The 16,196-nt window shown below is 40.5% G+C and overlaps 1 pseudogene; it reads right to left on the reverse strand.

Annotated features, from left to right (window-relative positions):
• Nucleotides 1-6,452: 6,452 nt before the first annotated feature.
• On the reverse strand, nt 6,453-15,953 carry LOC113925551 (annotated as a pseudogene).
• Nucleotides 15,954-16,196: the final 243 nt, after the last annotated feature.

Genomic DNA, 16,196 nt, shown 5'->3' on the forward strand with positions numbered 1-16,196 from the left:
ATACAGACGAACAAAGGAAAAAAACAGACTCTTTTTTTAAGATTTTATTTATTTGTTTGAGAGAGAGAGTTAGAGAGAGAGAGAGCACAATCAGGGAGGACAGGGAAAAACAGACTCCCCACTGAGCAGGGATCCTGATGCGGGGCTCGATCCCAGGACCCTGAGATCATGACCCGAGCTGAAGGCAGATGCTTAACCAACTTAGCCACCCAGGTGTCCCAAAACAGACTCTTAAATATAGAGAACAAACTGGTGGTTTCCAGAGGGGAGGTGTGTGGGAGGATGAATGAAATAGGTGAAGGTGATTAAGAGACTTCCAATTATAAAATAAATAAGTCATGGAGATGAAAAGTACAGCATAGAGAATACGGTCAATGACATTGTAATTACGTATGGTGACTACACTTAACCATGGTGAGCACTGAGTGGTGTATAGAATTCTTGAATCACTATGTTGCAGACCCAAAACTAATGTAACATTGTATGTCAACTACACTTCAATAATAAATACATACATAAAAATTTTTTTAAAAGAAAGCAGAGGCTCCAATTGTTTAGTTTCTCTCTGAAAGATTTAGCTTGTTAATTTAAATCAGTTTGAATGTTCTTTGTTTAAAGCTTCTCTCACAGATACACACAAAAAAATACATTTGTATAGTATGAGTGTTTAACAAAAAATAAACACGATAACATTACAAATGTGTTGTAAGTTTACCGCATCAGACAACACAGGCAAGCAATCGTAAATTGATGGTCTACAGTACCGTGAAGATTTATTTGTAAGTCCTTAGCGTGCATCAGCATGCAGGCCAACCTCAGAGGTTCCTACATGTAGCTTCTTAGGACTTTGACCCATTTTTTTTTTCCTGAGCAGATTATCTCAAAATAATAAGAATGGCCAGAAAATGTATTTTATTTATATCTTACATATACATTGTAAATACATTTCAGGAAAAACACATTTCCAGAGCCATTTCCTCCCCTAGCAGAGCAATTCATAGCATCTCAAAGGGCAACAGAATCCTTAACTAGTATGAACAGTCTGGGAAATTCTAGGTTAGAATATTTCCGTCAATGGTAATATACGTACATTTAAATTTCTGGGACAGTGCCTTAACCCAAAGGGCTGAAAGATTCCTGGTGAGAATATCAGCAACCAAAGCAGAACAGGGACTACTTAGCTTTTGGTGTTAATCCAACCCAAATAATTTCCATCCTTGGGGCTCAGCTGTCAGGGGCCTGAAGCCAGGCCATGAATGCAGTTGTGGCCAATTGGTAGAGAGGAAGGATTCTGAGCTTGAATCAGACAGTCTAGGATTCAAATCCCTGCCAACTTCTACAAATATGTTCTCTCTTTGCTCCTGATCCTCTGTAGAGCATGCATAACAATACCATTGCATAACAATAACATTGTATATTTTCAATAAATAATTTGAGTTCTTACTATATGCCAAGCTTTGTTCTAGGTAATAAAGAGACAGTTGAGAAGATAGAAAATCTCAGGGAGCTTACAACCTAGAGAAGAGAAGATAGACAATTAACAAGGAAACAAATAAATTAGAAAGATAACTGCAGTTCATGCTACGTACTATGAAAATAACAAAAACCAGTTAATGGACTAGGGTCGTGCTATCAGCTTCAGTAACCACTAGCCACATGTGGCTATCTAAGTTGAAATTGATTAAAATTAAATAAAACTAAAAATTCAGTTCCTCAGTCACAGCGGCCACCTTTCAAGGCCTCCATAGTCATATGTGGCTACCATGTTGGACAGCTCAGATACAGGACATCTCCATCATTACAGAGGATTCCATTGGTGGCACTGTTAACTAGAGTGCTAAGAAGTTAGGGTAAGGGACTGCTTTAGATGGTATTTATATGCATAACCAAGTGTGCAATGAGAAAAACAAACTATAGTCGGGACTCGATAAATTGGATCTATTATATTAACATATCTTCTGAGTCTATATATTTTTTTCTCACTTTATTCCTCAATTTATAAAGCCTGGGAATAGACCCACTTAAATGTATTTTGCTTTTTACTTCTAAATTGTGGACTTCTAATATCTGAAATTCTAGGCCAAAAATTTAGGCTCAACACACCTAAGTGAATGATCATTTTTTTCTGCATAGTTTTCTTTAATTTTTAAAGATTTTATTTATTTATTTGACAGAGAGAGACACAGCGAGAGAGGGAACACAAGCAGGGGGAGTGGGAGAGGGAGAAACAGGCTTCCCTGGTCCAGGGAGCCTGATGTGTGACTCGATCCCAGGACCCTGGGATCATGACCTGAGCCGAAGGCAGACATTTAACGACTGAGCCACCCAGGCACCCTCTGCATAGTTTTCTTGATCAGAAAAAGGAAGGAAACAAGTTCCCCAAAATTTTGATGAATTATAAACCTCGGAAGTAGCCAAGTACTTTAAGCAGAAAGGATAGTTGGAACAATTTCTTAAAGGTTAAAACTTTATTTGAAGTCAAAACACAGGAGATTTCAAGATCTAACTTTGAAAATTCTTCTGTCCTTGATTCTTTGTAACTCTGGCGCAGATATACGCCATCCACATCTTAAAGATCTTTATGACAACAGAACTTGACTTTGTGTTACATTCCCAAAAGGCTATGTGTAAAGTGAATATTTATGCATTGAATCATATCTTCCAGTGAATGTTATTTTGAGAATGTTCTACTTAGATAAAAGAAAATAGCACCAATACGTAAAACAGCCAATGAGTATTTATTGAGCTCCTAAAACATGACCAGCACACGAGGCAGAACTACCCAATAACTAAAAATTTTTACTTGTTCTTCACCACCGCATTCCCCAACTCTAAATTTTTTTACTATACATTTAACCATAGTCTGCTGTGCACATTCATTTTGAAAGTCTGGTAAAATAATAGTGAGATGAATGATTAAGTCAATTTATCTTTGCACATTTATTTAAAAAGCATACACAGGTTAATGTACACCAGTAGATTCCATTTCTATTTCTCTGAAAATGACTAAGCACCATCATTGGCTCTGCCCCAACCAGGAATTCATCAGAATTTATGCAATGAAAGACCCATAAGGAGGTATATTTCCAGCTAGAGCTGGAGGATTAATTGCATTTCTGTTATTCCCGTTTGTCAGTCTAATGGCAATGGTGTTAATACCTGTAAGTGTGAAAATCATAAAATACTCCTGTAATAGCCGTCAAAGTTTTGTTGACCAAATGGCTAAATGGAAAAAGAGGTTAACCATCTCATTAGGAGAACTGAGAAGTGTTGATTGAGCCAGCAGGGAGCTCTGAAAATGATTTTCCTCTTCTTGGACTTGCCACCTGGTACCCTCAGGGGAGACAAAAGTGACATGTTAACCATGTATGTGGAAATCGTGTCCAAACTTATTAAACAAACAGGTGTGAAATGTACAACCCCACAAGAGGAAGACCTAGGTAGGTCTGGTTAGCTACACAGCTGCTCCCCGGACCCCCGGGCAGTGGCTCCAAGCTCCATTTAAGAAAAACTGCGAGACCCCTTTAATCTTTCCTTTATGGGCTAAGCAAGCAAATCAGCCTATTTATACCTGTTCAGAGTACAAAGAAAAGCTCAAAGCTCTGTCTTAAAAACACTTTTAAGAAATGGACTGTGTCTAATTATAAAACAGTACTCTGGTTACTGCACAATAATTTCACAATAATTTAAATTGCATCTTCTTCCACATCCCCACCAACAACCCTTGGAAGCAAAGTATAAATCTTAAAACAAATTAATGAGTCTTCAGGGTCATGCAAGAAATAACATGTTTTTTTGTCTCAGCCACAAGACCTATTAGCAAATGAAGTGGCAGCCGCATGCTCAAGCTTCCTGGATTATCAGGCACAGAGAAGTAATTGTTCATGCAGTATTCTATAGGAGCGTGTTTACTTGCCAAATTTTCATGAGAGATATCTTCAAGGATTGTTACCTTGAAAAAAGTTGGTACCGATACTCTACCTTGTGGTAACCATATATGAGATATCTATGATGTTGTTTTTTTCTTTCTGCCTCCAAAAATATTCCATGTTCATGCTTTTGGAAGGAAGAAATAAATAGAAAACTAAAACCAGGGTTATCAAGTTTTACTTGTTTTTTAATTGATTTTGTTCACTTCATAATATATCATAAATATTTCCCCATGTCAGTAAATCTTCCTCTAAAGTATGAGTAATGGAATGCTCTAATTTTAACAATCTTTATTTTTGAACTTTTGGGTTAGTTCCAAATTTACTATTATAAGTTACACTTTGAGGAAAATGCTTATACGTAAATCTGTCTGCATGTTTCTTTGAGATACAATTTTCAAAGTGGTAGAGCTTGGTCAAAATACTTAAAGTATTTTTAAAGACTTTGATAAGTGGGGTCAAATTCAGACAGCCACTCTGATTTATGTACAACAGAAAATGAAAATAAATAATCTTGTGGAATATTTATGGGCACGAGCTGAACACAACATGACCACACCCTTGCTTTGATAGAATTCTTCCCTGCAAGGGCCTTTGGTTGATCTTTCATGACCACCAGATGTCAGTGTAAAACAGAGCAAATTGAACTAGACCTAAATGGGGAAAAGGGGAATCCACTCTTAGCCTCAGAGACACTTGGTTACCTTGCATTTTCCTCAGGCTGCTAGGGAGATTGAGCTTTATCAAATAAATGAACAAACAAATGAATATTATCGATTAGATCAAGCCCAAGGACATCAGAGGACCAGATGCCTTTCAATGACCCTCAGGTTAGGTGCTGATAATCTGTTTTGCTTTATATTTCCCTAAAATCACCTCACAGCAGAATCTTTTCCAGAAGTAGCCCTTGGTTCCCTGAGGAGCGGGCAAGAATTTCACGACAACACAAGTACTTGTTCACTAGCTCACGATGAGACAGAATCTCCTGGGGTAAAATGAAATGTTTAATGAGATGTCTTCGAGTTTTTCTATCTAGTAGCTAAACAAGGAGTGTCACCAAGCAAGGAAGAGCCGCCTCTATGAGATGCCTCTCCATACTGATTTTGGACAGTCATCATTATGTCTTCCGACTTTAGTGAATGTTTCCTTGCTTCCTTTTCCTGTTTCTGAGGAAAGGATGTTTCGCACCCTAATGTGTTTGGAATTTCCAGAGATGTGGTAGAGTTGTTTTCAAGATGCTTGGTATGTGCCGAAAGCTTTGCTGTAACTAACACAGTGATGCCCCTTCTGACACCAGCCAAGTGCAGTTGGAGATTCTGGTTGATGTGCTGGGCGGCTACCTGAGCAAAAGATACATGAAAGGGAAAAAGAAAACACAGGTGCCTCACACAGTGCCCAAATTATGAAAAATTAAATGAGGCTTTAATCTAAAATATGCTAAGGAAATTAGAAGGATTTATTACTGATACTGGTGCTTTTCTCACAAAAACATTAAAAATGTGAGGATAAGGATAGTGACATGTGTTGAGTAATAAACCCTTCATACAAGCAAAAAGAGGTGTTAAACAAATTACAGGGATAAAGGAAAGTCCTGAATCTATATTCAACTAATTAAATTGTACAAACTGGGACGTGTTAAGCCTGAGTATTTTAGATGACCAACTGGGTAATGGCGTCTGGCAAAAGAGGCAGATGGATCTTCTCTTAGCCGACATTCACAGAAAGGCAGTGAGTGTCCTGTTAAAGGAAACTTCCACCTCACTAACCAGAACACCTATGGAGGGATTTGCTCAGAGGAGAGATGACAAACTGGACTCCATCTATGGGAGAGAGAACAGAATCATAGAGTCCCGAAAACTTTTCCTTTCTGCAAAGAATGAAAGTTTCCCTGAAGAGAAGACGTGGGTAACAATGTGATAATTCTTTTCAAATATTGAACGATTGTCCTATAAGAAAGGCCACGCAGTTTATCCCGTGGCTTATATTCACAGAGCTAGCATCGATGAGTGGAAGTCACGGGGGGACAGATTTGGAGACAAAGTCAGGGCTACCTACCGGAAGCTAGAGGAGAGACGTGGAGCAGATTTTTCCCACTAACCTTAGAAGGAACCAATCCCACTGACACCTTGATCTTGGACTCTTAGCCTCCAGAAATGTGAGACAATAAATTTCTTTTAAGACACTCAATTTGTGGTACTTTATTACGGCAGCCCTAGAAAATCAGTATAAAGCATCTAAAATCCCTGCACTTCTAAACTTACTGTTACATGAGAAAAAATAAGCACCTGTTTATTTAAACTAAACCACCAGTTGAATTTTCTATTTCTTATAGTGGAATGCAATCTTAGCTAAGAGATCCAGAAAGGGAAGAAAATTAAGTCACTAAAGGGGGGGGTTACAACTGGGATAAGAGAGTTGGGTCATGAATTTCAAAGATGCCAAAGACCTCCTTTTTTAAATAGGAGGTTCGTATTTTATTTCTCCAGTGACATATTTGCAGTTGAATATGAATTAAAGACCTGTTTACACACCAAAGCCAGGTCCTTTGAGTAGTTTGGTCAAAGAGGTAAAACCCCCAGCTGGCTCAAAGGGAAGCATCTACTCCTTGGCTCCAGTTTTGGAATTCTGCCAGCCTTGAGCTCATCAATTTCTTCAATACCGTCAGGTGTCAGATCTCCATGGTAGTTGCTATTTCTTTGAGCCATGGGTGCACTTACCCAGACCCCTAAATATTTTACCTCTGTAAGAGTGAAAAGTTTGTCAGGTATAATACCCCCAACTTTTTTTCCAAGCTTTTTCAGAATGGTCTCCTGTGTGGATGGTATCAGAGCTTTGAAGCATGCAAAGTATAGTAGGAGAACTGAATTTGATACTTTCCAACTGGCTTTCCATTATACATTGTATAAAAAGTTGCTACTTCATATACTCTCACCAGAGATACTGTAGAACTTCAACCTTGTTCATGGCCAAGATAGGTAGCTGGCCATTCCGTCTTTGGGCTAAATCCAGGTCTGGAAGCACAGCTACTATTTTGTGCCCATCTGGATAGTTTGGTTTTTGTTTGTTTGTTTGCCTTTTTTTTTTTTTTTTTTTTTTTTTTTACAGCTGCTTCTATCCTCTAAGCTATTTCTGGTGTGAAATCAAATGGATCCTTAAGTCATCCATGATGAGGATCTGGGGAGATAACATGGAAAGACTGAGGCCACAAAGAAAAACCAGGAGTGAGCAGACTTGAATGACACCAAAGGTGATAAAATCTGAGTGTAGGAAATTCCAGAAAGGGAAGGATTTTGCTTGAAGGATGAAACATAATGGTCTAGAAGGATGATGATAGTCTGATAATTGATAGAATTCCAACACCATCTCCAAGCTTCATGGTAGAGGAATGATGAGAAATCAAGTTCATTCAGCTCAAGAAAGCTACAAGTGAAACAGTGACTTTGAACTTGGGTGATGGATGATATGTACACCTTAAAATGTTGATTATCACATGAATTATTCAAATAATTAATGCCCAATAAAATTTAGGAGCCTAAATTATCTGAGTGAGTCTCAGATTTGGAAGGGATTTTATAGGTATTTAGTTCAATCTCACACCAGAGTAAGGGTGCTTGTCCTTGAGTTTTCATCTCAAGTGGAAGGCATAATCCCAGCCTTAGAGTTTCCCTTGGTTATGTGACTGTACGTGAGAGAATGGAGTGAGGAAAAGAATGGCTGATGACGCACTGTTCTGAATGTGTTGATTCAGCAGATTATTTTTAAACACACCCATTTTAAACTCTCATTTTTTCCTTCAGATTCCAGAACAAAGGGTCCTTTCCAAAGAAAAAGCTCTTGTGACTATAAATATAGACTGAAAACTGCATACAGAATGTCTCAGAAAATAAGGTAGAATATCACAATTTGCTAGCATTCCACAATTTGCAAAGGATAGTAATAAATATGTTTATTATACATCATTTCACTCCTTAATTTTTTGAAATACTACCATAGCCCTTCAGAAGGAAAAGGACGAAAAAGGTTATACTTCCAAAGTGAATATATATTCTGCTCCCTGGTCGTTCAAAAGTCTACCAGACCTGAGCTACAACAGGATGAATATTCTCTTTGCACTGGGGACAACTATTGACTTACAACTAAATCTGACTGAACAAAGTACATTACTGTTTTTCCCTTCTCCCTCTTCTATTAGAAACAAGAAAAAAAAAAACAGGGGTGCTCGGGTGGCTCAATCAGTTAGGCTTCCGACTCTTGGTTTTGGCTCAGGTCGTGATCTCAGGGTGGTGAGACTGAGCCCTCCTTAGGCTCTGGCTCAGCTCAGAGTCTGCTCATCTCCCTTCCTTCCCCGCTACTCCTCCCCCGGCTCGCTCACTCGCATGCTTTCTCTCTCTTTCTCCCCCTCCCCCACCCCTCAAATAAATAAATAAATAAAATCTTTTTTAAAAAAAGGAAAAAAAGAAACTACAACAACAACCAAAAAAAAAACGTAAAAGCAAAATGATCTGAAAAGTGCTCACTGCTGGGAGGAGAAGCCTCTCTGGATTTGGCAATTTGTCATCCTGATATTTACTGCCTGATGAACACTAGCTTGCTAGATTTTGCAGAGCTAGGCTAAGTGTGACAGACCTCTCTAGCTATTAGTTGGAGAGCTCATAAGCATAGGTATTCATTTGGATTGGGTTTTTTGAAGAAAGAAAAATAAGGTACTGATTAAGTACATCTAAATGATGTGGTGCGGAAGCATACCCGAGGCTACAAATGCCTTACTTTTGATTGAACAAGACATGTACACCATGAAGGACTCCCAGAAATAACTAAGTTTGAGCCACCCTCCTTGACTCTTCTTGAAGTATTGAGGGTTAATGTGATAAGACAAAAAGCTCTGTTCATAGATAGTATTCAGTCTCTGCAAAAGGCACATTTCACGTTTCTGGGATCAAAAAAAGTATCCCAGAAGTGATATTTTTCAGAAATATAGGGTTCTCAAATGAAGTAAAGTAGCTGCGATGTACAAAATCATACAATTTTCTTTACTTTTCCATACCTGAACGTGGCTTACCAGTCCCAATTTTCATTGCAAACAGAAATACTTAATGGTATCATTTCAAGAAAACCTGATTCTTGTGGTTTACTCTTCAGGTTCTTTTGGCTCATTTCTCTTCAGCTCAGGGATTACTCCCTCCCTTACTCCTAAGTGGCATCTGGATTTGGGTGAAGCTTGTGTTGCATCCCAGAACAAGTTGGTGGGTAGGTGGGGTGTCTTGAGTCGGTGTGCTCTTGTCTAACATTAAAGAAAAACTTATTCTGACACTTTTTAAAATGTTAAGGGAGATTTTATTTGCCTATTGTAATAGGGAAGAGATATAGGGCTCAAGTCCAAATACAGAGGGACAAGTGGGAATTTATAGCCAAGGAGCAGAGTAAGGGGAAAAATCACCAAGAGGACACATAATGGATAGGGGGATACTTACTAAACTGACCCAACAGGATTCTTGCTAAAAGGAGGCCAAGGATGCATAAATCAAAGTGCGGGAATAAGGAGCTTGATCAGATGTCATGGGTGGGGGGTGACTCAGCAGGATTCTTTGTGAACACTGAACTGGGCAGCACCATGGTGGAAGTGAGGTTGGAAAGAGGGTTCAGAGGAGCCTGACCAAAGTTGGGTCAACAAGACCCTCTGCCAGTCCTTGCCAGCCTCCACTGAGGCACAGCTCACCCTGCTGGTCTTGGGCCTCAGTCACTTCCCTCCTAGCATCTGCTGCTGAGGTCCTCAACCCACAGCACCTTCTGCTTCTCAGTCCATTCATTCTTTCTAAGCCCACTGCTGAAGTCTTTCTGCATGCTCCCAGGGACTCAGAAACTAATCTGCATTCCTCCATGATATTGGGGTGCTCAGAACTCTGGGGATGCTTTCGGTGTCATCCACATAGACATCCTCCGTAAGCTGCTGTTACTCTAACCTGGAAAAGTTTGGGGGCTTCTCATTAAGATTCCCATTCTCTTTGGCTGCTTTTTGAAAAGCCAGGAGTTGTCCCTTTCATTCAAGAACCCCCATCAATGGGGCGCCTGGGTGGCTCAGTTGGTTAAGCGACTGCCTTCAGCTCAGGTCATGATCCTGGAGTCCCGGGATCGAGTCCCACATCGGGCTCCCTGCTCAGCAGGGAGTCTGCTTCTCCCTCTGACCCTCTTCCCTCTCGTGCTTTCTATCTCTCATTCTCTCTCTCTCTCAAATAAATAAATAAAATCTTTAAAAAAAAAAAAAAAAAGAACCCCCATCATTTACCAAGGGTTTCCACTAGTGTGAACTAATAAGAAAGGAAGGAACTGTTCCAAACCTGCCAAACTTTACCTCAGATTTGAAGAGAAGACCTGGAAAAGCCCATAATGTAATTGGAATTGAGAGACAAAAAAAATGAGAAAATGAGAGCAAATATTTCTTCCTTTATGGAATGTTTTTCAATTGGCAAATTACCATCTAGGATTAACAGACATCCCACATATAAAGGATAGTTCTGAATTAAATTCTGCTAACATTTTTTTTAAATGTATGGAGTATAATGTTACTTGATTCTAAACCAGGAAATAATTTTCTCCGCCCCACATTCTGTCTGTATAATTTCAGTATATCACTGTCTGTAAAAACAGGCAGAAATCTGAAGTAGAAAGAGTACTTGTCAAGATGTCAGGAGGTCTGGGATCTGTCTAAGTTCTGTCACTAACAAGCTGGGCGATCTTGGGTAAATTATTGTGCCCCTCTCAACCTTGGTTACTACATCTGCCAAATGATAGAGATCTGAATATGTAAGCGTCTTTTTTGTTGTGATATTTGATGACTCTGTTACTGGAAGCTGGGCTCCCAGCTGGAGGCCAAGAACACAGGACACGTCTGTGCATGTTCAGCAGACTATTGTGGCAGCCAGCCCACTGGCCATCGCAGGAAGACCCAGATGCTTCTTGGAAGAACTCATTGCGAAGGAAGATGAAGTGAGGCTCCAGAAGCCTGACTGACAGCAAAGTCTCGGTTGACAGAAAAGTGGTTATTTTGAATGTGTGACAGTATTTATCATTCTTGTCCATGTCTAAATTCAATGAAGGACTAACTCATTAATTAATAACAAATTAAGAAAAACTGAAAGACGGGGCTCGCTTAAAAAAAAAACTCTAAAAAATATGGAGTCAAAACATAGTGTTTAGTGACCTTCTAACAAACTGTCACCAAAAGAAAGTGGGCATTTGCAACATGCCAGAGCTAAAGCAGAATCCTGGCCCCTAAAAGCCTCCGGTGTTGTTGCACTGGGCTTGGAGGAAGCACGGCTGCATGCAGAGAGGGCAGGGTGCCCACAGAGCAACAGGGGCATCACATGGGACATCCCTGCAAGGCCCAGGAATCGGTCCCCAGCACTTGGTGGTTCTTGGCATGAGCACAGTAGTTCCAGAGGATTCCCATTAACCTCTGAAAGACTTTTCAGAGGCCAGAGGGCCTGAGTGAGCACAAACCTAGCACACAAATATTGCTTTCGACTGCACAACGTGCATGTGGCCTTCTTCCAATAACAGAATCAAATTTTTCTTCAGGAAACCACCCCTACCTCCCTCTCAGTCTTAGTAGTTTGAATACAATTGATCCATTTCCCTGCTCCAGGGAGTGGACATGAGTCCCAGAAAAGGCTAATTGATAGATTCCATCCTTTTGGCTGTGGTGATTATATTATGGACTGGCACATAACCAAAGACAGGCCATTAAATGAAAGTACAGGACTTTAACAGAATTTTTGGAAAAGAGACATTCTGGGATTGCAAATGATAGGAAAATGGAAGCCTAGAACTTCCAGAGATTGATACATGGCAAAAAGCCTGCCTGAGAAAGAAACAAACATAGAGGCAACGGTTGTGAAGAATTATGCAAAACTTGGAGATAAGGCAAGATGTTAGGTAACACGTCTTTTCAGGGATGAAGGCCTCCCAAAGACGATCTAGGGAACTGAATTTAGTCTGACTCACTCTTTTTAATTGATTAAAGATCCAGAAGTAGTGAGTCCCATGTTAACCTGTAGATATTTGTCTGGTAGAGATGCAAATGATGTCTGTCCAATGGAACAGATCATCCTAAACATTTCAGTTTATTGCCTTGTTGGATATTAACCAGTTTATGTGTCCCTCCAGCAATCTTATTTTAGCATGCCTCTACTGAGTTGCCTATAAATGCCTAGCTTCTCAAATGATGGTTGGACCAGTTTTAGTATTGTTATTGTTCTCTCACTAATTAACGAGTTAAATAAAGTCTTTGATACATGGTTTATTTTATATTCACCTAAGAGTCATTTTTAAAGAGTACTTTTTAAAAAAATTATACTTCAACACAAGAGATGAAGAAAAAAAAAAAAGAAATAGAGAACAAGTCCTGTCTACTTTATTTCAGTACCCATATCCTGCTACTCCTGCTTGTGGACTACACCATCCTTTGAGTTGATATAGTCTATATTCTGGCAAGCTAACGTGAGCTGGGTTTTTATCTTCTTATCCAAGATTCTGACCTCAGTTCCAAAGTTATTCCCCACACCACCAAGCAATTCTCCCACCAGCTGCATGTCTAGGAATTCAACTCAATTCTGACACTATCTACCTGGAGATAGCATCAGACTCTACAGTTGAAGGATTCAGTCCCACAAGACTGCCCCCCACCCGGGAGGCTAATCACAAGCCTAGGTTGTTTACCTGTGCCTCTGATGTACCCCTATAGGTTCCAATGTCCCCCTCCTAGTGTTTGATTAATTTGTAAGATCGGTTCACAGAACCCAGGAAACATTTTATTTTTACTAGATCCCTGGTTTATTATAAAAGGATATAACTCAAGAACAGTCAGATGGAAGAGATGCACAGGGCAAGGTGTAGGGAAGGGGTTGCAGGGCTCCCATGCCCTCTCCAAGTGAGACACCCTCTTCAAATCTCTTTGCTGTCTGAACCCCGTTCTTTTGGTGTTTATAGAAGCTTCATTACAGAGGTATAATTGACATAACTCCTGCCCACTGGTGATTGTTTCAACCTGTTGCCCCTCTCCCCTCCCTGGAGGTGGGGGAGGGGGGGCCTGAAAGTTCCAAATGTCTAATCTCTGGGTTGGTTCTCCTGACAACCAGCCCCCATCCTCAAGTCCTTCCCAAAGATCAACTCGTTAACATAACAAAGATACCTTGATGGCTGTCATCACTTAGGAATGAGGATGAAGACCAAATATATATTTCTTGTAATAAACCACAATATCACAGTATCCATAACAGTGGTGATAAATACTGGTGAGCTCTACAGCCAGAAAAAAAATGTAGTTTGATACCCATTTGAATATACAGCCTGGTGAGATCTGAGAAATATAGGATTACATGTTAAAATAGAAATTTGTAGTCTTAATTCTAGCTGATGTCCCCCAAACAATAACTACTTTCTGCTGCCTCCACAGTGTACCACCATCAAGGCTACAAAGGCAATTCTGAAAACCAGTTTTGTGACCCTTAACTGATCATTAGCATTAGCTTATAAGAAAAAAAAGGTTGGAGAGGCTGAGGGGAAAAGTATGGGATATTGGAAGACTGTGATATGACAATATGTCATATCCATATTGTGATATGGATATGACAATATCCCCCACGGTGACAATGGGGGATTTTGTCACTGTGCCGTGAGCTCCCAACTCATGGGGCATAAGGAAAATCTGCCTTCTCCAGACCTCAAGTGAGGAAGCGCTCAGAGAGTGAGGTATGTGGGCAGCTATCCGAATACAGCAGAGAATGTAAGGAGCTTGAGATTGCAGCTAGTTACTGCTGTGATAGAGAAGTAAAAGTATACTGGCTGCATTGGGTTTGGCAGGTGTTCCCAGAGTTTGTTGGGGTGAAAAAGGCATGAATATTTCCTGTAGATTAGATGTGGATCATGCACAAGAAAGCTGGTTTCTTAGAAGTTTTCTTCGATCTTGTCTAAGAAGACTATACAAAGGTCCAAGGGGATCTCAGCAGAAAGAATCTAGAAGGGTCTTACTAGGTCCCTAAGTGGTAAAGGAAGGAGTGATAGCAATTAAATGAAACAGTTGCCCTCCCTTTTGCCAAATGGACTTCAGGCAAGAACTCATAGTAATTCTACAGTTCTTCGCTTGGTCTGGACATATTAAGCTTGAACTGAGCCTGCATTTTGGGACAAAAGAGTAACCAGAAAATTCATGGGCCTTGGTTTAAGTTTCATTTCAGTGGATGAGAAAGAGCTATAAAAAAAACTTTAAAGTAGGCTTGAAAGATTTGCATAGAAGGTAAATTAAGCTGTTTTCTCATGACATTCCATGAGTCCTGCTTGGTTAATGTAACCTTTATGAATCTATGAAGTCTTTACATTGCCTTGATTATTATATGAAGGCTCCCTCTCTCAGTTAAACATTGCTGAAATCAGGACATACCTTGTAAGCAACATGTATGTCTAATGTTATGGAAAAGTATAACCTTTTTTTAATTTAAAAATATGTTGTTAGGTTGATGGTGAGCTTTAGAATGAGAGAAATATGGTAATACAGCAAAAACACTGCTGCCCACTAGCACTCCTTTTCCACCACCACATCAGAAACTGCATAGATCATATTTTTATAATGAAATCTGACAGCCTTTCAACTCCTATTTGGGCAATACCACATTTCTGAAATCCCAAGAACTCTATTATCAGGTACGCATCATCAGAAGAGGTGACAAGGTTATGATCAGCCAAGCTGTCCAACAGAAAGGGCTAGAAAGCTTAGCACTTCCCTAGGCTCCATCTCTGATTTTGGCAGCATTGCCTCCAGAGAACCCAAATGTCAGCCGCCACCTAGTGTGTCCAGGCTCAGGGAAGAGGGCAGGACAGGACAGCAGAGACTGCCTGGGCTCTAGAGAATTTTTCATGCCAGAGAAGGGAGTAACAGTGACAGATGGCCAGAAAGCTACCTGAACAGAACCAATCAGTTTTGTCAGATATTGAAAACATCAAATGATTAGATTTTATTTCACAGCTATTTAGACTCCTGAGGAAACTCCTTCTGGGTGAGGTAAACAGTGATAACAAAGCAAGCTGTTTATCTCCTCTTACCTACAGTCTGTCCCCACCCTCAGGCTGAGAATTCTTTCTCTTCCCTCCTGGATGGTGAGTCTGTGAGAAACTGATGAGCTCTAGGTCAAAGTCGTGCAGTTGGTTCTCTGAAAACCAAGAGAAAGAGGCCAGTAGAGGTCCAAGGGACCAATCCTGCTTACTCCCAGGTTGCTACTAGAACCAAAAGTCAGAAATGTCCCCTTAAAGTTGGAAAATGTCACAAATATCTCCAAGACACAGTTATTTGGGGATGAACTACTGAGCCTCCAAACTGGAGAGCCAGTTTCAAGCTGGTAGGCAGGCAGTCAAGAAATCTTGTGCCTCCTTGTCTCAGGCACTGCCACAGGCACTGACCCAGGCCACAGGGAAACTTCCAGGTATGAGGGAAGATGGTGTCATCCTTTTTCCTACCATAACAAAATGGTCCCCGGACTCCCCGGCATCATCACTTCCCTGAGCACCTGCTTGTCCCAGGGAGCCTGGGCCAGGACATGTCCAGTGTCTATTGCCTCTTAGTCCCAGACCACATTTTTCTTCAGTCACATCCGTTGGCAAAGAACAGCTTATTTCTTTCCATCTGCCCACCTCTGACTGGACTGCTCTCCTCTGCCATTAAGTCTTGGTCAGAAATCTCCCATCTACCCTTACAAATATCTGTAACTTAGAATTCGGGCTGAAAGGATTCAGTCTTAGTCCTTTTTCTGCCACAACACCCCTGGTCTCCTTTTGCAAACTTGCCAATCCCCCGCCCAAAAAAACTCTATATATTGACAAAGGCTCCCTGCCTGATTAAATTTTAATCAGGCTCTAGGATCTTCCTAAGCCCATAGGTACACTTCCTTGTAAAACCAGTTTCAGCAAGAACCCTGCTAATTCCATTCTACCAGAACTCTCCACTCTGGATACCTGATCAGGTTCCTCATCCTCCATCATCCTCAGGTGATGTCTGATCCCCCCTGGCCTGCGTTTAGCAAGAGTTCCACCCTGTCTGTTTACCAGAAATCCTCTTTTGCCCTTGATGTTTCCACTTAGTGATTTTTGCATGAACTGACCCCCACCACGCTGCTCCTTGGCTATCAATTCCCACTGGCCCCTGCTGTGGTCAGGTTTAGCACAATCTCTCTCTTCCACTGTAAAAATCCATTACAGTGGTCTCTACACCTATTGCAATGG

Source organism: Zalophus californianus, chromosome 2 (assembly GCF_009762305.2).
Source record: "Zalophus californianus isolate mZalCal1 chromosome 2, mZalCal1.pri.v2, whole genome shotgun sequence".
NCBI classification, from domain to species: domain Eukaryota; kingdom Metazoa; phylum Chordata; class Mammalia; order Carnivora; family Otariidae; genus Zalophus; species Zalophus californianus.